The 22,794-nt window shown below is 40.2% G+C and overlaps 1 protein-coding gene across 1 annotated transcript in view; it reads left to right on the top strand.

The window, feature by feature from the left end:
* The window catches only part of LRP2 (LDL receptor related protein 2), a 283,943-nt gene that overhangs the window by 936 nt on the left and 260,213 nt on the right, over positions 1-22,794 (top strand). The window contains exons 2-3 of the mRNA XM_067741629.1: positions 12-251; positions 1,335-1,524. The gene's annotated coding sequence lies outside the window, so the exon portion shown is untranslated. The remainder of the gene's footprint in view (positions 1-11; positions 252-1,334; positions 1,525-22,794) is intronic.

The following is a 22,794-nucleotide window of genomic DNA, read 5'->3' on the forward strand; positions in this document are numbered from 1 at the left end:
TGTTAAATAAGGCTAGATCTCAGCTGACTGGAGCAAGAGAGACTCTCCTGCTTGCCTTGAAGAAGCCACCTGCTATGATACCACCTTTAGGGCCAGCGGTCTCACGTCCTATAGGTGCAAGGAGCTGAAATCTGCCGACAACCTGAATGAGCTTGGAAGCAGATCTTTCCCCAGTAAAACTTCTGATGAGGCCTTAGCCCCAGGAAGTATCTGGATTGCAGCCTGGTTGTGACCCTAAGCAGAAAACCCAGGTAAGTCATGCTTGGACTTCTGATCTACAGAAACAGGGAGATAATAAATGTCTGTAGTTTTAAGCTGCAGTCATTTGTTATATGCTGCAATAGAAAACTAAGACAGAGATTGGTATCAGGAGTGGTGTGCTACTCTAACTAATAGCAGAGGCTATTAGACCCAGCAAAATTCAGCTGGTGGGAAGCAGGCTGATAAAATTACTCACCTGTTGGGAATTCCCTTGTGGTCCAGTGGTTAGGACTTGGTGTTTTCACTGCCAGGGCCTGAGTTTGATCCCTGGTTGGGGAACTAAAGATCCTGCAAGCTGCAATGTGTGGCCAAAAAAAAAAAAAAAAAAAAAAATTACTCACCTGTAAACATGTGCTACATTTCATGAAAAAGCAAGAATGACTCAGAGGATCTGAGCACCACGGAAGATTATTCCCAGATCTTAAACCTTAAGCAGTAAACATCCAACATTTGCGCAGATGGATGTCAGAATTGTTATATGGCAGTGGCTCATTTGTACCTTCCATTTCCCCCCTGTTGAACTGGAATGTCTCTAACTGTTCTCCTATGCCAGTCCCACCATTGTATGATGGGAGTGTTGGGAGCACTGATCTCTTTAGTTTCACAGGTCACTAAGGGGAATTGTGCTTTGAGGAACTGCACTTAGTGAATTATAGCCAGGAGCCTCATTTGCTCAGATGTAAATGATTTAGATGATGAGATCTTGGATTTTGAGCTGATGCTGTAATGTGATGAGAGGGGAATCTGGGGACGGAGTACACAGTTTTTTGTTTTTTTTTTTCCTTTGGGAGAGGCATGAATTGTTCAGGGCTATAGGCAGAATTCCAGGTGGCCTCTAAGATTCCCACCCATGGTGTACATATCTTATGTAATCCCCTCCCCTTGATTGTGGAAGAATCTATGTATAGGATATGAGTCTTGTGGTTAGATTATGTTGTATGGCAAAGATGAAAGAGTTTTGCAGATGCGATTAATGCCCTTTGAATTAGTCAAAAAGGAGACTATCCTTGGTGGGCCTGAACTTATCAGGTGAACCCTTAAAAGAGATTTTCTTGCTGACTTTGATGAAATAGTGTCCAAGTTATGAGAGAGCCACATGTCTAGGAACTGAGGGCAGCCTTTAGGAGTTGAGAGCCAGCAAGAAAACGATAACTCCAGTCATCCAACCACAAGGAACCAATTCTGCTAAGGAACCTGAATGAGCCTGGAAGGGGACCCCAAACCTCAGATGAGATCACATCCCTGCAGACACCTTGATTCAAGGTAAGCAAAGAACTCAGCCCAGACTCCTGACCCACAGAAAACACTGTGAGACAATAAGTTTGTATTGTTTTAAACATCTGAGATGGTGATAATTTATTACAGCAACATTAAATTAATGCCCTGACATCACAGTAGGACCTTTGAAACAAAGACTGAAATGACTATTTTTCAGTGCTTTTAACTGGGCCTTCATATACTTTGTTTCCCAGACTTTTTTTTCTCCTGCATTTGTAAGTAAAGTTTTGTGTGTGTGTATGTGTTTTTACTTTTTAAATCAATTTTATTGAGGTATGATTTACATATAATTAGATATACCCATTTTAGATGAATTTTCACAAGTATATGCATCCATGTAACCACTTCCATAATGAAGCTACAGAACATTTCCGTCACCCCAAAAAGTTTTTTCATGCCCCTTTGCAGTCAACTTCAGGTTCCAGAAACCATTTGTTTGCTTTCTGTCACTGCAGATTATTTTTCATTATTTTTGTTGTGGTACAATATATGTATATATATAACATAAAAAGTACCATATTGTAAATTGATTTTGTGTGTTCTAGGATTTTATATAAATGGTGTAATAAGTTATATACTATAGGGCTTCCCTGGTGGCGCAGTGGTTAAGAATCCGCCTGCCAGTGCAGGGGGCACAGGTCGAGCCCTGGTCCCGGAAGATCCCACATGCCGCGGAGCAAATAAGCCCGTGCACCACAACTACTGAGCCTGCGCTCTAGAGCCCGCAAGCCACAACTATTGAAGCCTGCGTGCCTAGAGCCTGTGCTCTGCAACAGGAGAAACCACCGCAATGAGAAGCCTGCACACCGCAATGAAGAGTAGCCCTCGCTCACTGCAACTAGAGAAAGCCCACATACAGCAACGAAGACCCAATGCAGCCAAAAATAAATAAATAAAATAAATTTATTTTAAAAATTATATATACTCTTCTGTATCTGGCTTCTTTCATTTTGCAGAATGTTTTGAGGTTCGTCCATATTGATACATGAATCAATAATTTGCTCCTTTTTACTGCTGTCTTATTTCGCATTCTATGGTTATACTGCAGTTTGTTTCACATGTTGGACATTTGGGTCATTTCCAGTTATCATTAATAAAGTTGCCAATAGCAATCATGCATAAGTCTTTTTGTGGATATAGATTTTAATTTCTTTTGAGTAAATTCCTAGGAGTGGAATTACTGGGTCGTATGGTAGGTGTATTTTTTTTTTTTTTTTTTTTGCGGTACACGGGCCTCTCACTGCTGTGGCCTCTCCCGTCACGGAGCACAGGCTCCGGATACGCAGGCTCAGCGGCCATGGCCCACGGCCCAGCCGCTCCGCAACACGTGGGATCCTCCCGGACCGGGGCACGAACCTGCATCCCCTGCATCGGCAGGTGGATTCTCAACCACTGCACCACCAGGGAAGCCCTGTAGGTGTATTTTTAACTGCCATCTGTTTTCCATAACAGTTGTACCATTTTACATTCCCACCAACAATGTATCTCCATTATTTGTCAATCTGTTCAATTTTGCCATTCCATTGGGTATATAGTGGTACCTCATTGTGGTTTTAACATGTATTTCCCTGATGACTAATGGTATTAATCATCTTTTCGTGTGCTGATTGAACATTTGTAAATCCGTGTTGTAAATTGTCTGTTTATGTCATTTCACATTTTTTAACAGGTTGTTTGGTTTTGTATTATTGAATTTTGTAAGAGCAAAGTCCTTTGTTAGATATGTGTATTGAGAATATCTTCTCTCAGTCTCTGGCTTGCCTTTCCATTTCTTAACTTTTTTCTTCCAAAGAGCAGAAGTGTTTAGTTCTTAATGTTAATGAAGTTTAATTGATCATTTTTTCTTTTCTATTTAATATTTTCTGTGTACTGAGAAATCTTTCTCAACCCGGGATCACAACAGTTTTCTTCTAGAAGTCTTAACAGTTTTAGATTTTCATTTATGTATATGATCTGTTTCAGGTTAATTTTAATGTATGATATGAGGAAAGGTAGAGGTTCATTTTTGTCCGTCATGAGATTCCTTTATTTTCTATATGAATATTCAGTTGTTCTAGCACCACTTTTTTTTTGTTGAAGTATAGTTGATATACAATATTATTGGGTTGGCCAAAAAATGCCACCAGGGAAGCCCTGTATTGAATTTTTGATAGTTTGATTAATATGTGTCTCAGCATGTTTCTCTTTGGGTTTATCCTGTATGGGGCTCTCTGCTCTTCCTGTATTTGATTGACTATTTCCTTTCTCATGTTAGGGAAGTTTTCAACTATAATCTCTTCAAATATTTTCTCAGACCCTTGCTTTTTTTAAAAATTTTATTTATTTTTGGCCGTGTTGGGTCTTCATTTCTGTGTGAGGGCTTTCTCTAGTTGCGGCGAGCAGGGGCCACTCTTCATCGCGGTGCGCAGGCCTCTCACTATCGCGGCCTCTCTTGTTGGGGAGCATAGGCTCCAGACGTGCAGGCTCAGTAGTTGTGGCTCACGGGCCTAGTTGCTCCGCGGCATGTGGGATCTTCCCAGACCAGGGCTCGAACCCGTGTCCCCTGCATTGGCAGGCAGATTCTCAACCACTGCGCCACCAGGGAAGCCCTCAGACCCTTTCTTTTTCTGTTCGTCTTCTGGGACCCCTATACTTTGAATGCTGGTGTGTTTAGTGTTGTCCCTGATGTCTCTGAGACTGTCCTCAATTCTTTTCATTCTTTTTTTCTTTATTCTGCTCCCCAGCAGTTATTTCCACCATTTTATCTTCCAGCTCACTTATCCGTTCTTCTGCCTCAGTTATTCTGCTATTGATTCCTTCTAGAGTATTTTTAATTTCAGGTATTGTGTTGTTCATCACTGTTTGTTTGCCCTTTAGTTTTTCTAAATCCTTGTTAAACGTTTCTTGTATTTTCTCCATACTATTTCCAAGATTTTGGATCATCTTTACTATCATTACTCTGAATTCTTTTTCAGGTAGACTGCCTATTTCCTCTTCATTTGTTTGGTCTGATGTGTTTTTACCTTCCTCCTTCATGTGCTGTGTGTTTCTCTGTCTTCTCACTTTGCTTAACTTATTGTGTTTGGGGTCTCCTTTTCGCAGGCTGCAGGTTCGTAGTTGCCGCTGTTTTTGGTGTCTGCCCCCAGTGGCTAAGGTTGGTTCAGTGGGTGGTGTAGGCTTCCTGGTGGACGGGACAGGTGCCTGTGTTCTGGTGGATGAGGCTGGATCCTGTATTTCTAGTGGGCAGGACTGTGTCCGGTGGTGTGTTTTGAGGTGCCTGTGACCTTATTGTGATTTTAGTCAGCCTCTCTGCTGATGGCTGGGGTTGTGTTCCTGTCTTGCTAGTTGTTTGGCATAGGGTCTCCAGCACTGTAGCTTGCTGGTCGTTGAGTGGAGCTGGGTCTTAGCATTGAGATGGAGATCTCTGGGAGAGCTTTCGCTGCTTGATATTACGTGGAGCTGGGAGGTGTCTGGTGGACCAATGTCCTGAACTTGGCTCTCCCACCTCAGAGGCACAGCCCTGACACCTGGCTGGAGCACCAAGACCCTGTCAGCTACACAGCTCAGAAGAAAAGGGAGAAAAAAAGAATGAAAGAAAGAAAAAAATGAAATGAAATAAAATAAAGTTATTAAAATAAAAAAATAAATAATTAAAAATTAAAAAGTAATAAAAAGAAAGAAAAAAACCATACAGACAGAACCCTAGGACAAATGGTAAAAGCAAAGCTATACAGACAAAGTCACAGAAAGAAGCATACACATACACACTCACAAAAAGAGAAAAGGGAAAAATATATATGTATCTTTTGGGAAGTCTGAGGTCTTCTGCCAGCATTCAGTTGGTGTTCTGTAGAAGTTGTTCCACATGTAAATGTATTTCTGATGTATTTGTGGGGAGGAAGGTGATCTTCTCGTCTTACTCTTCCGCCATCTTCAGTTAAGCTCTGTTTCTGAGATTTTGGATCATCTTTACCATCCTTACTCTGAATTCTTTTTCAGGTAGGTTGCCTATTTCATCTTCATTTATTTGGTCTTGTAGGTTTTTACCTTGCTTCTTCATCTGTAACGTATTTTTTTGTCATTTCATTTTTTTTTGATGGGTGGGGGCTGTATTCCTGTCTTACTGGTTGTTTGGCTTGAGGTGTCCAGCACTGGAACTTACAGGCAGTTGGGTAGAGCTGAGTCTTGGTGCTGAGATAAGGACCTCTGGGAGGCCTCACTTCAATATTCCCTGGGGTCTGAGGTTCTCTGTTAGTCCAGTGGTTTGCACTCAGTGCTCCCACCACAGGAGCTTGGGCCCAGCCTCTGGCCTGGGAACCAAGATCCCGCAAGCTGCGTGGCACAGCAAAAAAAGAAAAAAAAGGAGCTGTACAATAACAAAGAAAAAGAATATTAGAAAGATAAAAATTATATTAGGAAAAATAAAAATATAATTGAAACAACTGCAACAAGGTAAAACAAAACCACAACAGAAAAAAAAAAAGAAAAAAAAGGCGGGGGGGAACAGGCCAAAAGGAGCAGAACAATAACAAAGTATAAAGAATAAAATAAAATTAGAAAAATAAAAGATTTATTAGAAAAAATAAAAATATAAATGAATCAACAACAACAAGGTAGAACAGATCCCCACCCTAAAAGAAGAAAAAACCAAAAACACTTGGCTATGGGGGGCAGAGTTTAGGCAGGGGTGGAACTTAGTCAGGGGTGGGGTTTAGGGTGGGGTGGAGCCTCTGCTTAGGATCTGCATGGAAGGGGAGAGGCAGCACGTCCAAGGGGGGCCTCCAGAGTGTGGAGTTCTGGAGTTTGGAGGTAAGGCCCTGGGTGAGGGTGTGTGTGGGGGGGGTTTAGGCCCAGTGCAGTTGGAGGGGGTCTCAGATGGGGTCTTTAAGTGTAGAGGTTGGGCCTTGGATGGGGGTGTAGAGGCGGGGCTTGGGCTCTGCATGGTAGGAGGGTGGCTCCAAGGGCAGAGGATTAGGCCCAGGAGCCCAACAGGCTCCCCGGTGCCTAAGTGGACAGGGAAATCACTGGCTGCATTCCTTTCCATTCCTCTGCCCCCACCCAGGGACTCCCTGTTTGCTGCTGGACCCCTAACAGTGGGTGGGTCCCGCTGGGTGTAGGAACTCCTCCCCTCCCCCAGCCACGCCTCAGGGGTGCCGGTCCTGTAGGTGTGACCTTTACTTTTGTTCCCCCTTCCCTCCCTCCTACTCCCTCAGGACCCGTGTGGCTGGAAGGGGCCTCGGTGGGCAGAGGATCAGGCCTGGGATCTCAGCAGGCTCCCGGGGGCCCAAGTGGGCAGGGGAAACCTGGCCACACTCCCTTTTGATCCTCTGCCCTCCTGATGGTCCCCCAATTTCCCCCTTCAGGGGTGGGATCCCTTCCCTTCCCCCAGCCACCCCTCAGGGGCACCAGTCCTGTCCCGCCTCCACTTCTCCTCCCCCCTCACTCCCCCCCATGCCCCATATCCTACCCGGTCTCTGGGGATTCCTCCCTTCCCCTTAGGTGTCCATGGTCCCCCACTGGTGCCTGTTTGGTGCCCTAGTTGTGCAGAGATGCGAATTCTGCATCCTCTTAGTCCACCATCTTTACTCTGCCCCCCAACTTTATTCTTTTACATGCAGCTGTCCAGTTTTCCCAGTGCTACTTATTGAAGAGACTGCCCTATCTCTATTGTATATTCTTGCTTCCTTTGTCACAGATTAATTGACCATAGTGTGGGTTTAGTTCTGGGCTCTCTATTCTGTTCCATTGATCTACATGTCTGTTTTTGTGACAGTACCATACTGTTTTGATAACTCTAGCTTTGTAGTATACTCTGAAGCCAGGGAGCACCATTCCTCCAGCTCTGTTGCTCTTTCTCAAGATTGTTTTGGTTATACAGGGTCTTTCATGTTTCCATACAAATTTTAAAATTGTTTGTTCTAGTTCTGTGTAAAATGCCACTGATATTTTTATAGAGATTGCCTTGAATCTGTAGATTGCCTTGGGTAGTATCTAGCACCATTTGTTGAATTACTCTTGCCTGCACATTCCTTTCAAGAGCACCTATTTATTTTATCCTAAAAGCAAAGTTAAGGCCTTGAGGGGGGAAAGGTATAACAACATTAGAGTCCAGTGAAAGAGTGCACAGTCTAGATAGCAAAGAAGCACAGTAGAGTCAAAACAAGAATAAAAAACTAGTTGTTATCCTTATGTCACTGAGTCATTTCTTCTCCCTATTCCACCCATCTCCTTTTAAAATGATCACCTTTATTAATGTTGAGAGTTCATGGGTAATAACAAGAATTTTTCCTCTAAGGTGTCAGCTTTTACCCTTCATTGAGTGTCTACAATATTTTGGATGCCCCAAGATATTGTCTTTTCCTCTGTAAAGATACAACGTACTAGGAAGACATTCAGTAAGCCAAAATATATTTTATAACCTTAAGATTTAAAAAACTCTAAACTCTAGATTTTACAAAACATAAAAATATGCTTCAGTGCAAATATTTTACTCTTTGTTCAGTTAGGTGGCAATCAATGTTATTGAAATACATTCCTATCTTAAAGCAAAATTATTGCACTTAGAAACAACTTTATAAGTACAACTACTAGAAAATTGATATTAAGCAAAAAGCCTTTAAGGAGAGAAGTAATTATATTTGTTCTATTCCAAGTGTTTGATCTATTCCTTAACTTTGATCTATTCCTTAACTTCTGTGTGAAGATAGTCATTAGATACATGTCACAAGTTCCTGAGCAGTGTTTATTACAATCCATTTTAAAACATAGAAGAACTATAAGAGGGTTTTAATGTTACTATAAAACTTTTTTTTTTTTTTTTTTTTTTTTGCGGTGCGCGGGCCTCTCACTGTTGTGGCCTCTCCCATTGCGGAGTACAGGCTCCGGACATGCAGGCTCAGCGGCCATGGCTCACGGGCCCAGCCGCTCTGCGGCATGTGGGATCTTCCCGGACCGGGGCACGAACCTGCATCCCCTGCATCGGCAAGCGGACTCTCAACCACTGCGCCACCAGGGAAGCCCTAAAACATTTTATTTTAAGATATTTAATCTGTATACTGAAATGTTGACTTTATGGAATCCTTTGTTCTTTTGTTGAGCAAAGATTTTCTTACTATAAAGAAGTTATGGAATCCATTTTGGATTTCAAGCTTATGCAAAATAAAGTGAAACTTTATGATTTATGTACAAGATGTTCTATAGGATGTGTTCCTAAACGTCATAGAGAGTGCATTAAGCAATGATGTTTTCGGGCTTCCCTGGTGGTGCAGTGATTAAGAATCTGCCTGCCAATGCAGGGGATACGGGTTCGAGCCCTGGTCCAGGAAGATCCCTCATGCCAAAGAGCAACTAAGCCAGTGCGCCACAACTACTGAGCCTGTGCTCTAGAGTCCGTGAGCCACAACTACTGAGCCCACATGCTACAACTAATGAAGCCTGTGCGCCTAGGGCCTGTGCTCCGCAACAAGAGAAGCCACTGCAATGAGAGGCCTGCGCACTGCAAGGAAGAGTAGCCCCCGCTCGCCGCAACTAGAAAAAAGGAAGCCCGCGTGCAGCAACAAAGACCCAGCGCAGCCCAAAATAACTAACTAAATAAATTTAAAAAAAAGAAAGAAATGATATTTTCTTGTATCACTGAAAAGGAAACACTGCTCATGTAACTGAATGAAACACAAAAATTCTCAATTTGTTACTAAACTTATCAGAAATTAATATATGCAGTTAGGAACAGTATGCCATGCTTAAAAACACATTCATTTTCTTAATGTACCACATCTAAAATAGATGTGTTCTTGCTTGATTGGATTGAGTTGATGTTTAGTGTAGGAGTTTGGCAGCGGATTACGCAGAGTACGCGAATCCCACTTTTGATGGGGAGAGCAAAGGGTAGAGTAGGGAAGTGAAGAAGGCTATGTGCTCATCACCTCATGCCTTCCTACTAAGATACCTACCTAGTTGTCTTTGTAATAGCTGCAGTCCCTGTGTTTTGATGCTAGTCATGGGAGGAATCAGGTCTCTTTTCTTCTCAAGAACAACAGCTCCACTGATGTCCAATCTGGTCAAATTAGAAACAAACCAATGACTCCTAAGTGAATCACTCTAGTTCCATTTACCATACTTCAGTGTCTCTTCCCTAACATTTACAAGGCTTCAGCCTTTATAGTTATCTCTTTATATTATCCTTACCATTATCACTATAAAGCCAGATTACCCTAGAACTCTAATATTACATTGCATTATTTGCCAATGTCCAGGAATTCTGAATTATTGAATTCTTGATTCTTGATTCAGTATGTGTCTGTGCATTTCGTTATGCTGTTCTCTGCCTGGATATACTCTCCTCTCCAGTCTAAACCTATCAGACTATCAAGTTATACTCCTGAATTCATATTTATATTACCCCAAACCTCCACTGAAAAATGTGCAAGCTTTTTTCTTTTTTTTTGTGGTACGCGGGCCTCTCACCGCCGTGGCCTCTTCCGTTGCGGAGCACAGGCTCCGGAAGCGCAGGCCCAGCGGCCACGGCTCATGGGCCCAGCCTCTCCGCGGCATGTGGGATCTTCCCAGACCGGGGCACGAACCCGTGTCCCCTGCATCGGCAGGCGGACTCTCAACCACTGCGCCACCAGGGAAGCCCTGTGCAAGCTTTTATATGTTGACCATTATTGACAAAATGCTAGATATTTCTGTGGCAATCACCCTGTCAAAAGCCAGTCAGTCATTTATATGTATATCCATTTATATGGGTATATTGTCATAATATCCATTATACTATACACATTGTATGGCCTTGATCTAAGTTGATCTATGCCATGCCTCCTGTGTACCTTCTGTATAAAAAAGGACAAAGAAAATGTAATTATATTTCATTATTAGTCATTTTTATAAAACATTTTACAATGTAAACTCTAACCTCCATAATAGATCTACTGTGGTGCCCAAAGTTATTTTAATAGCATGCCATTAATAGTACATAGTAACACATTTAGAAAGTTATTATTTTGTTTTACAGTATAGTTTGTACACTCAAATTGAGGTTCAATGCTCAATGGGCTGATAAAATTGCAACTTCTCACAGCATTAAACATAAACATCATGAATGGAATGGATTTAATTGTTATTGTTCTTTCATGCAAATCCAAAACACAAAAACAATCTGATGATGTTGAACTATTTACAGTACATTAACCATTGGGTTAAATTTTAAAGATTAAAGAGGTTGTAGATAGAAGAAAAAAGTTATTGTCTATTTCTTAGAATTTCTATTATCTACTGATTGTAACATAACTAGTAAAGCTTAGAAAATCCATTTTGTAAGCTATAATATTATCTGTACTAATAAAAAAGTAAGCAATATGAAAAATATTTTCCAGAGGCTGTCAGCTTATATACTTTTAGAATACTCATATTGTGAGGGGAGGAGGAACAATGAGGGAGGGAAGGCGTGAAGCCTGGAGGTAGGCTGCAGGAGAAATGGCAATTTTAATATAATGGCAGAAGGTCATTTGAATGGCATGGACCTTTGACTCTGGATTTTAAGTTATCTGTAGAATTGTGATGTAAACCCCATTCATCTCCCAGAACTTTAAGAAAAATCTATTAAAACGCAAAGACTTTGTGGGAATGTCTTCCCCCCATGTAGAAATCAGAAAGTGGTGCTAAATTTCGTGGTTCAGAACAGGGACAGGGGTTTGTGCAGATGCAGCAGTGCATAATCTGAACCAGTTAATTCAGAGGAAGTCAAAGCTTGGAGCTGTATGTAACTATGAGAAGATAAACCCTCTGGGATATCACAGACATCTTGGGTACATAGTTGGATATTGCACAGAATCTGGAGTGATATTTTAGCCAGTCTGATTGTTACAGGCAAGGTGATACCGCTGACATCTGAGGTTCATATAGATTAATACTTATTTTCACATATGAAAATGATGATATCTTGGGAATTCAATGAAGAAGTAGAACGTTCTTTCCCCTTCTTATAGTCATTCTCACAGGTTTCATGTTCTAACTCTAGTGATTCTTTGGTCTGTAATACATGTTTTGGCCACACCACACGGCTTGCTATGTGGAACAGGAACATCTCAGTTCCCTGACCAGGGATTGAACGTGGGCCATGGCAGTGAAAGCACCGCCACTGTCCACCAGGGAACTCCCCTGGTCTGTAAGACCTGCCTTCCCTTATTCACACACTTGCCACTTGCATTAGCTGGGGATGGGCAAAGATTAGGACTTAAGACTCCTTCCTAGGGCCCTGGGAGCGACTATCTTTTCCAGTAGCACTTACCACATACCACTATCTTGCATTCAGTGCAGTATTATTCTTCAATTAATTAACATTTATTCAGCTTTGTGAAAAAAGATAGCCAAAGATTCTATCTACATGACAACAGAGGGAAATATAAATTCACACTTCACCGTCTCAACATTGAGAGAATTTGATGTTATATAATCATATATAACAATGTTTCATTTATATTTCAGTTTTCTTTCATTTGACGTCATTTAGATCTTAGATACTCCAACGTCTGATGTATATCAATGCTTCATCCTGGATTTGCCAAAAGAGGCCTATGGAATAGTTTAGACATAGGCACTTGCCACCTAACTAAGCCTTAACATTCCTGGTGGAAAAGACATTAAATTTTGGACTTGAGAAATGAAAATTCAAATTTAAGAGTAGCATTAAATTATGTTGGTGTGAGTCAAGTATTTTGAAAATAAGTGAAAGTAAAGAATGACTAATCAGGAAAGGTCTTCAAAACATGCTTTAAGAGAGAACTTCTTCATATTTGAGGGGAGACAAGAGCTATGGAGTAAAAAATTGCAAATTCCTCCCCAGAGCTCACACTCTCTGTTTTAGAACATTTCTATTTTTTTTAATTAGTAAAAATTACAAAAACAATTGTTGCAAAATTTTAAAACAATACAGAAATAAATAGAATGAAGAGTAAAAGTACTCCTTCATCTGCTCCCTTTCCTCCAATAGCTCTTTTCTCCCCTGAAGTAACCATTGTTAACAGTTTGGTCTATTTCCTCCCAAAACTCTTCTATGTATTCCTGAATACACTTCCACACATACATATCCTTAAACTGAGGCAAGTGTGTAAATAAATGGAAGGGATCATAGTACATATATTCTTCTGTGTGTAGGTATCAAATCAGGAGGTATATAGATATCAACCTGACTTGTTACTAATAATGTCAACATTGATCTCTAGTTAAGGCGGTGTCTTAACTAGACAGGTTTCTCCACAGCAAAGTTACTATTTTTCTCTTTACATGCTCTATTCTTCGGAAGTGAGTTACTAAGTCCAGCCCCCACTTACGGGAAGGAGAATTGAGCTCCATATCCTGGAGGAGGAAGTATCTAAATATATTATTTGGAATTCTGTAAGAAAGGTTTTCCCTTCTCTTTATTTATTTATTCAATCATTTTTTATGTCAGTATGGACACATTGACATTTAATTTATTCTTTGGGTTATAATCCAATACTGTAGAGATTTATTCTGTTGCTCAAATGCACATGTTTTTTTTAACTCATTCTCATTCACTTACTCACTCTCTCTCACTCACTCCAAAGGCATATTTGAAAGAGGAGCAGGCATAATAGGCTTCTATTTATGTTTTCAGCTCCTCACTCATTCCTTTCTCACTGAGTCACTGATTTTTAATGTCTGCCTTCTAATGGACTGAGAGTCGGGTGGATGATGAGCTGTGTATGAGGCCACAATCTAAGCTGAGTGAAGATGGAATCAGGGGAGGGACTGGAGCTCTGTGTTCCTCACCAACCCACACCAAACACCTATTATTGACAATATCAGTGACTTTTGGACCCTTCAACATTGTCCATTCCTAATCAAAAGCCAGAAATAACTTAACCAGGTTCCCAGAATAAACTGGGACTAGTTCATAAAAACTTCCTCTCTCAAGGACTGGACTCAAGTAACCAGTGAGCTATGTGTTTTTTATTAGCTTGGATAAAAGTGAAAAATTCATTAAAAAAGTATCTACAAGTTTTGACAAAAGTTACCATAGCTTTCTTTAATTAGATTAATTATAATGTCTATTTTAAAGGCATTTTTTAAAAAGGCAAATTCACCTCAGGCCATGTTTAATTTTCAGGTGACCAAGTGACTCTAATTTTTTTTTTGAGCTGCAAATGTACACGTTTATCTTAGGTAAGAAAAGACCTTATCAGTATCTCATGTTTTCAAGTGAAACATTTTCATTGCATTTCAAAACTATGTATATATATACTTAAAAAAATTTTTTTTATTGAAGTATAGTTGATTGACAGTGTTGTGTTAGTTGTAGGTGTACCACAAAGTGATTCAGTTATATATATATATATATATATATATATATATATATATATATATATATACTTTCTGAGATTCTTTTCCATTATAGGTTATTACAAGATATTGAGTATAGTTCCTTGCTCTATACAGTAGGTCCTTGTTGGTTGTCTTTTCCAAACTATATTTGTAAGTGAATCCACATATGGGAATGTATTTCAGACTATTGAATTCACAATAGGAAGCTTTAAATGTAGTGATCACAGCAGTTGTTATTTCATCATGTCATAGAGCAATGTTAATATGAAAATTGGAAATTAAATTAGCAGGGACTTCCCTGGTGGCGCAGTCGTTAAGAATCCACCTTCCAATGCAGGGGACATGGGTTCGAGCCCTGGTCTGGGAAAATCCCACATGCCACAGAGCAACTAAGCCCGTGCGCCACAACTACTGAGCCTGCACTCTAAAGCCCGCGAACCACAACTACTGAGCCCTTGTGCCACAACTACTGAAACCTGCACGCCTAGAGCCGGTGCTGCACAACAAAGAGAAGCCACCGCAATGAGAAGTCCATGCACTGCAAGGAAGAATAGTCCCCGCTCGCTGCAGCTAGAGAAAAGCCCGCACACAGCAATGAAGACCCAAGGCAGGCAAAAAAAAAAGAAATTAAATTAGCAGAAATTTTGTAAATTAAGTGAATCAAAGTGAATCTTTACAAAAATTAAGTGCTATAATTAAAAAAAATTAAAGGAAGTGTTTCCAAATATCGAGGTACTATATTTTATATATCTTTACTATAATTTTAGAATCAAAGGAAGACAAAAACATTTAACTTAGGGAAGATGGAAATAGAGCAGAAAAAAAAAAGGTATAGGAAGGTTGCAAAAGAGCGGCAAAAAATAATTGCTAAACATCCCACCTAATCTTACCTACTCCAGTTGAGGTGGCCTTATAGTAGTTATTAAAATTTTGTCACATGATTGTGTGGCCTCTGGGCTGTACAAGAAGCTGGGCTTGATTTTTCCCATTTGGCTTTTAGGACCAGGATTGATAATAAGTAATGCGTGTCCAGGGACTTCCCTAGTGGTCCAGTGGGTAAGACTCCACACTCCCAATGCAGGGGGCCCAGGTTCGATCCCTGATCCAGGAACTAGATACCACATGCATGCAACAACTAAGAGTTCGCATGCCACAACTAAGGAGCGGGTGAGCCGCAACTAAGGAGCCCACATGCCGCAACTAAGACCCGAAGCAACTAAATAAATAAATATTTAAAAAAAATGAGTGTCCAAAAGTTAGTGTGTGCAAAATAGACTATATAGTTTAGGGCTGACTCTGGGATGAGTTCAAATAAAAACAAAGAAGATTTCTTTTTCTTCAGTTATAATTTGTGAGAAATAAAAATATGTTCTCGTGGGTATTTTAAGGGCTGTGATAAAGTTGCTTTGCTCAGTGAATGATAAGGAAAATTTTGAACATACTTAAGTAATTGCCATGTTTACATAACCATAGATTCTAGGAAATGTGACTAGAAACCACATTGTGAGAAGGAGCTGAAAAATCACAAGATTCCTTCTATCACTGTTTCCTACTCTTCTGGCAAAGTCATGGTCATTCTTAGAGTAATGCAAAAATAACAGTAGTAAGCTGAGATTTTTATCCCTGTTGACCCATAGGTCAATTTCTCAATTGGTTCAGAACCTGGAGGGAAGCTGGAATATAATTGAGACCCTACCCCCTAAACCCCAGTACTGCACTTCACTTGGCCAACACTTGTCTTTTAAAATTTAGTAAGGCATTACCTTCACCAGAAGGCTTCTCTGCCCCCACCCCCATTCTCCCCTTTGAGTTCAAGGCTCCTTCTGTGTTTTTCTCTTCTATTGGAGCACTGTCCACAATATAGTGAAATTATCTGTTCCCTCACTAGATGGTCAGCCTCACAAGGGATGTTTTTGAATTCTGAGTACCTAGCACAGTGCCAGCTTCCTAGTAGATGCTTTATAAATGTGGAATGGAAATGATTCAATGCTCAATTCATTCTCATTGGCCCAATCTTCTTATGAGATGTCCTGTTTTTGCTCTTTTGCTCTGTGGTTTCATTGTGATCTTCATCTTCCTATACAGCCAAAAAAAAAAAAAAAAAAAAGGAAATACACTACAGTTAAATTACAAATTTTAATTATGCTACATATTTATCTAGGAATCTATACTGAAGTATAGATTCTAGTATATAATATAAACAAGAAGAGCAACAGAATTGAACATATGAATATAAATTTTAAGCAATCCACACTCATTACCAGAACTAAAACTCTTTTCTAAGTTTATCTTCAACCTCTTCCTTCAGATCATCTCTAGGCTTGGGTAACTATCAGGTTCATCTCCGTTGAGTTTATAAGAAAATTAACACTCACTATTTCGTGCCCACTTAGGAGACCTGCCCTGAAGGCTTGGGTTGGGATGATCTGACATAATACTTGGATCATGGGGCATGTAGAAAATGAAAATTCACTTGGTCATGGAGGGACCTCTAAGGAAACCTGAAAATATGGGTAGCCATTCTCCCCAACAGCTGAAACTGAGGCAGGACCAGAGGTCATGTGACTACCAACTGAGCATTGGCTCTCAAACTTGGCTATCCATAAGTCGGGAGCCTTTGAGATTCCTGATGCCCAGGCTGCACCCTGGACTAATGGAGTCAGAATCTCTGGGGGCACAGCCCAGGCATCAATGGTTTTTAAGCTCCTCATGTGATTCCAATGTATAACCAAGGTTGAGAATTCCTTCAATAAAGAGAGATACCCTAGATATTTATAGAATACCTAGGTATTTGGAGAAAAATGAAACAGAGGTTTCTGTGCCACCTGCACAGTGGCAGGTGTTCCAAATTGTAGGTATTGTATTGTTAATGAGCTTCTACTTAAATGATCAACCCTAAACAGCAGTACTAATGTTACAAACAGCAGGGATTTATTTATTTACCCCTGTTAATTCTCCAGAATGATTCCTTGGAGACAAGCAGGCAATTATACAGATAAAGAGATAATACATTTTACTAAGAAAACTTAAAATTCAAGTTGCAGACGTCTGGAGTGTGAGCAGGGTGGCATCTCCAATGTGCTCACTGTACCAGGTCGGGACTGACTGAGAGCCCACATCCTGCAGCACTGCCAGGTCAGCTCAGGCCACAGGCCTCCTCAGCCACCTTTTTAACTTGCAAGAATATGGGGTAGGCGTGGAGAGGCATGGTTTTCATCAAGGTCAAGGACTTTAAGTCCAGGCAAATCTCGATTCTAATAATAGTAATAGTTAATACTTACATAGGGCTTTTCATATGCCAGGCACTGTACTAAGTGCTTTAGGTATTAACTTAGTTGAACCTTACAGCCTCCCTAGAAGGTGGGTATTAGCATCCTGTCCTTACAGAGGCGACCTGAAGCACAGAGAGGTAAAGGAACTTGCCCAAGGTCATACAGGTGGTGTGTTATAGAATTCAGGATTTGAACCCAGAAAGTGTGGTTCTGATTCTGTGATTTTATCCATTACTCGACACTTCCACATACGAGGGATGCAACTGCCCTTGGGTATATTATTGAAGCTCACTGAGTCTTATTTTCTCATTTTAATAGTACTTATCTTGCAGGATTGGTGGGAGGGAAACAGTTAGTACAATGCCTGGGGCATGATCTTCTCTCTGTTGATGTTATTCTCCATCTCCAGGCAGGTTATTGTCAGCTCATTCTACCCTATGGGCCTGGATGGAGGACTTGGATGTTTACTTAAGGATTAATTAGGAGAGACTAGCAATTTTGCAGTTAAGTTTTCTTGTCCCCTACCTCAGAATATAAGATAATAGATACAAGTATTGTACCCAAACAGATTCTACATTCTCACAGACCATACTTAAGAAATAAGGATTTCAGAAGATGATTAATTTCAGCCACTTTTGTCTTGAGTAAAATCAACTTCACTTCAATTTGGCTGTACAGTTCAGCTAAGTTAGAAATTCCCCCCAAGGGAACCCATGATGTATAGTATAAGGATGTATAAATTTGTATATTGGTCACTACTCTGAAAGCACTTTTCTGAAAGCAGAAATCCACCCAATCAAGTCATGGTAGTTGGAGTAGAGATAAAGAATTGCTTTCCTTTGCCATTTTGAAAGAGTTCACGTGTTATGGCTCCATTTATATGAAATTTCCAGAATAAGGGAACCCATAGAGACAGAAAGTAGATTAGTGGTTGCCAGGGCCCGGGGAAAGGGTGAGAATGGGGAGTGACTACTAGTGGGTGTGGGGTTTCTTTCAGGGCTAACAATAATGTTCTGGAATTAGATAGTGGTAATGATTGCACAACTCTCTGAACATGCAAGAAAAACACTGACTTGTACACTTTAAATGGGTGAATTTCATGGTATGTAAGTATCTCAAAAATGCTATTATAAAATAAAACCATTCATGTGAATGTTATTGGCTTTGCCTCTTCTGCCTCAGTGCCGAGAAGGAGGAAGGCACCAGCCAGATGGATATTTTACAGATGACTGCTGCCCACCTTAGCAGTGATAGACGGATAGCAGCACTACAGGATGTAGGATTATGATGACAGTTTTCAGGTTGAGTAACTGTGAGAGGCTATTTGGGGTGACCAAGTTCTCCACAGGGATCCTAAACCAAATCCCTACTCTACTGCTACCCTAAGCAAGGCCTAATTATCCAGAGCTATGATGAGAGTGACCAGACAGGCCCAAACCTCTTGGCATACTGTGATTTGCATGGTGCCTATAACATAGCAGGTGTTCAATAAGTCTGTGATGAATGAATAAATGAGTGACTGAGACTCCCCATGGCTCCTCTGTGTTGGAGTAAAGTCTCTGAACACAAGCAGTGTTTTCAGTTTTTTTTTTTTACACCTGGGACAACTGCAATATGCTCTGAAATGTGTTGATGCAGTATATTTAGAACATTCAAACACAATGAATTATATTAATATATTTATTTAAAAAAAAAAGAGCTCAGGATACGAAAGTAGTGCCCTCTCCCTCCTCACTATGTAGGCATTACCTAGTCTTTAAAAAAAATTTTTTTTTGAATTGTAGTATAGTTGATTTACAATGTTTGTTAGTTTCAGGTGTACAGCAAAGTGATTCAGTTATACATATGCATATACATATGCACACACATATATACACATTCTTTTTCAGATTCTTTTCCATTATAGGTTATTATAAGATACTGAATATAGTTCCCTGTGCTATACAGTAGGACCTTGTTTTTTATCTATTTTATATATAGTTGTGTGTATCTGTTAATCCCAAGCTCCTAATTTATCCCTCCCCTCCTTCCCCTTTGGTAATCATATGTTTGTTTTTAGAGTCTGAGTCTGTTTCTGTTTTGTAAATAAGTTCATTTGTATCATTTTTTTTTAGATTCCACATATAAGTGATAGCATATGATTAAGGGGAGGTGTGGGTGTGAGTAGCTGGGGGGGGAGTGGATTCTGTTTAAGCTATTCTTTAGAATGATAGTGACACCCTGTGGTAAATTCTTATAATAGACTGTATTAAACAGTAGGTGTGGATTCCCTACTTGTCTACTTGGTATTATGAACCAAATTAACCAGACTTCAAATTAAATGAGAATGTATTGAGTGCCTCTGATGCACAAGAACTATGCTAGTGCTTTCATGGATATTATTTCTTTCTAGTATTTTATATTTCACCCAGATGATCAGGTGCTAAAGTAACTAATTCTACATATATCTCTGTCTAGAGACGCTGTGGCAACCAGAACCCCTTAAACTGTATGGAAAATGTGTGCATGTGTGTTTCTAGGGAAATGGACTCTTACCTTTAGTAATATGCTCCCACGGGTTCCTTGCTCCCATAACACTTGACATTTCTATATTAGAGCATGCTCTAACAATGCCATGATGATATACTATAGACTAGCTTCATGAATCTCTTTTTCTTTGAAAGTTGCCATTCCTCCTGGCAAACCATGCTCACCCTAGGTTTAAAAACAAACTTAAGGGAATTCCCTGGAGGTCCAATGGTTAGGACTCTGCGCTTCCACTGCAGCGGACACGGGTTTGATCTCTGGTGGAGGAACTAAGATCCCGCACAAGCCGTGCATCGGCCAAAGGGTGGTGGGGAAACTTTAAAAAAAACTTCAAAGAAAAAAGAAAGAAAGGCAGAGAGAAAAAAGGCAAGAAGAATAGGGTTAGATAGCAGCACAACTTTGTAGAGTGGAAAGAGTATTGGAATCTGTCAGTCCCAAATCTATTAACTTCTTCCCGTTTGAGCTTAGTCAAATTAGCAAGTCTCAGTTTCTTCACCTGAAAAATGGAGATAATAATGTCAGAGAATTATTGTAACAATCAACAGATGGTGGTGAGTTTTTAGATACAATCAAAAGTACAATCCATGAAAAAAAAAGTGATAAGTTGGACTTTGTTAAAATTTAAAATTTCTGCTCTGTAAAAGAGACTGTTAAGAGAATGAAAAGACAAACCACAGACTGAGAGAAAATATTTGCAAAACACATGTCTGATAAAGGATTTGTATTCTAAATATACAGAGAATCCATTGAGAAAACTTATGCTTATAAATTTGAAAGTGATAATCTATTACACAAACATAAATTTTTATTTACAGCACATTTTTTCCCTTGATTATAAAATAGTACACAATCACCATAGGAAACATAAAAATTAGAGAAAAGGATAAAGAAAAAAAGTCAATTTATCCCATAGCTCAGCAATAATAATTGTTAACATTTGATGTATTTTTTTCCTTTTTTGCTAAACATGCATGAGTGATATATTTATATGGTATCATTGGTTAACTGATGCTTAAAATTATCCTATTTGTTCCACCTGGGGGGTCTGGATTTCTACCGAGAGAAGGAGGAGCCCCTTTTCAACACTGAGTATAGAATGTCAAATCCTGGTCTATAGAGTGACATCAGCCAAGCCCTGGAGATGCATCTGGGACAGGGTTGGGAAGAGAAGGCAAATGTACTCCTCAGGTGTGTGCTTGCTGCCTCTTCTGTCTCTGAACAGATCTAGTTTGTGTTTGGGTGTGTGTATGTACAATGAGCATGTGTGAGCCTGCACACACACACGGAAAGAAAGAAAGAGGGCTGAGAGTTCAGGGCTGAGGCTTAGCGCTTGCATTGCTGGCTACACACTCACCAGAATGGCTTTAGGAAGCCCCTGCCAAGGGCTTTTTCCTTATCTTTAGGGATAACATAAATACAGAAACGTGCAAATCATAAGTATACAACTAGAATTTAAAAAAATCTAGATGCGGGCTTCCCTGGTGGCACAGTGGTTGAGAGTCCGCCTGCCGATGCGGGGGACACGGGTTCGTGCCCCGGTCTGGGAGGGTCCCACATGCCGCTGAGCGGCTGGGCCCGTGAGCCCTGCGCGTCCAGAGCCTGTGCTCCGCAACGGGAGAGACCGCAACAGTGAGAGGTCCGCGTACCGCAAAAAAAAAAAAAAATCTAGATGTACCTAGATCAAGAAATGTAACCAGCACCTCAGAACCCCCGACTATGCTCCCTTTCAGTGATTACCTGCCACATAAGTGACCTGACTTCTAATACCATAAATCATTTTTGTCTGCCAAGCAGGTTTTTTTGATTCTATAATGGACTCATAAAGGGAACTAACTATTATACCTTCATAAGCACTCTGAAAAGAGTAAAGTTGCATTGATGTAAATATTTCAGAGCCAGGTAGGCCTATGGACTCTGATGTGGGAAGGCATCATTACAGCCTTGGACCTGGACCACAGAACTTGGCTCTCTTGCAATCATTGGGGTACCACCAGACCTCTGATTGAAGTCCTGTCTAACCCATGCCTGATCTGCTGCTTTAAATTTTGCTCTTCCAACTTCAGGTAGTACCAGTAGCAATCGGTTGCCCTGACTCATGTCCTGCCAGACAAAACTGACCTCCGTAGCCTTCCCCTCATCCCAGTCCTGTTGGCTTGATGTCTGCTAAGCCCGCTGTGCTACCCACTATGGCCTTAACCAGGTGCTCTTGCTCTTAATTTGTAGGAGACTTCTAAAAGGTCTAGGCCTATGTAATGCAGATTGAGAAAAACGAAAGAGTAAAACATGAGGAGTGAGATTCAAAGAATTGAAAAGGACAGGAAAGAATAGGGGCATTTTTTTTTTTTTGATCAATTTTAAGACATGAAACTTCCCAGTTTCCTTTTCTAGACTAGAGCAAAGGTAACTCAAAATAGGTCTCAAAGCTCACATTAGTCCATTTTTAGGATGATACAATAACTCTTCAAACATAGATAGAGCAGGGCCAAACATTCCCTATATATTCTTGTTAGAAGTCACCTATTTGTTCTATGCGCAAGTTTAGTTTATTTTTTGAAATTTTTTATTTTAAAAATTTTTAACATGTTCTGCACATCTTCCCTGTTGCTGGTTGGAAATCATTAAAACATTCTGGAAGGCTGTTTTGGGACAGTTAGTGTTAGGAGGAGTCCACGGGGATTTTGTGAGCACTCTATATAATGTACAATGTAATGAGTTGTAGGGAGTTGGAGGTACACACGGGGTGAGGGTGATTTACAACATCCTTTATAATTTAGAATAAAGGAGGTGGGTTTGGAGAGACCTTAGAGGTTAAAGAGATCAATCTTCTACTCAATGAAGTAATCCCTTTGACAATAACCTTGATAGATGGTTGTTTAACATCTGCTTAAACATTTTCAATGATTTCCAATGACGAGAAGCTCACTGCTTACCTAGGCAAGTCATTTTATTTATTCCCATCTTGAATTATAATAAAGCTTTTCTGTATAATGATTTGAGGTCTGCCTTCTTGCAGCTACTTTCTAGGGAACCCAGTTCTTGCGTCAGGAGTAGTAAAGAATAAGACTTAGTAAACTAATGGGCAATTTTCCTATAGTGAGAGAGTTACCATGTCATTCCTTCCTTACTCCAAGTTAAATAT

The sequence above is a fragment of the Pseudorca crassidens genome, chromosome 6 (genome assembly GCF_039906515.1).
Source record: "Pseudorca crassidens isolate mPseCra1 chromosome 6, mPseCra1.hap1, whole genome shotgun sequence".
In the NCBI taxonomy this organism is placed as follows: domain Eukaryota; kingdom Metazoa; phylum Chordata; class Mammalia; order Artiodactyla; family Delphinidae; genus Pseudorca; species Pseudorca crassidens.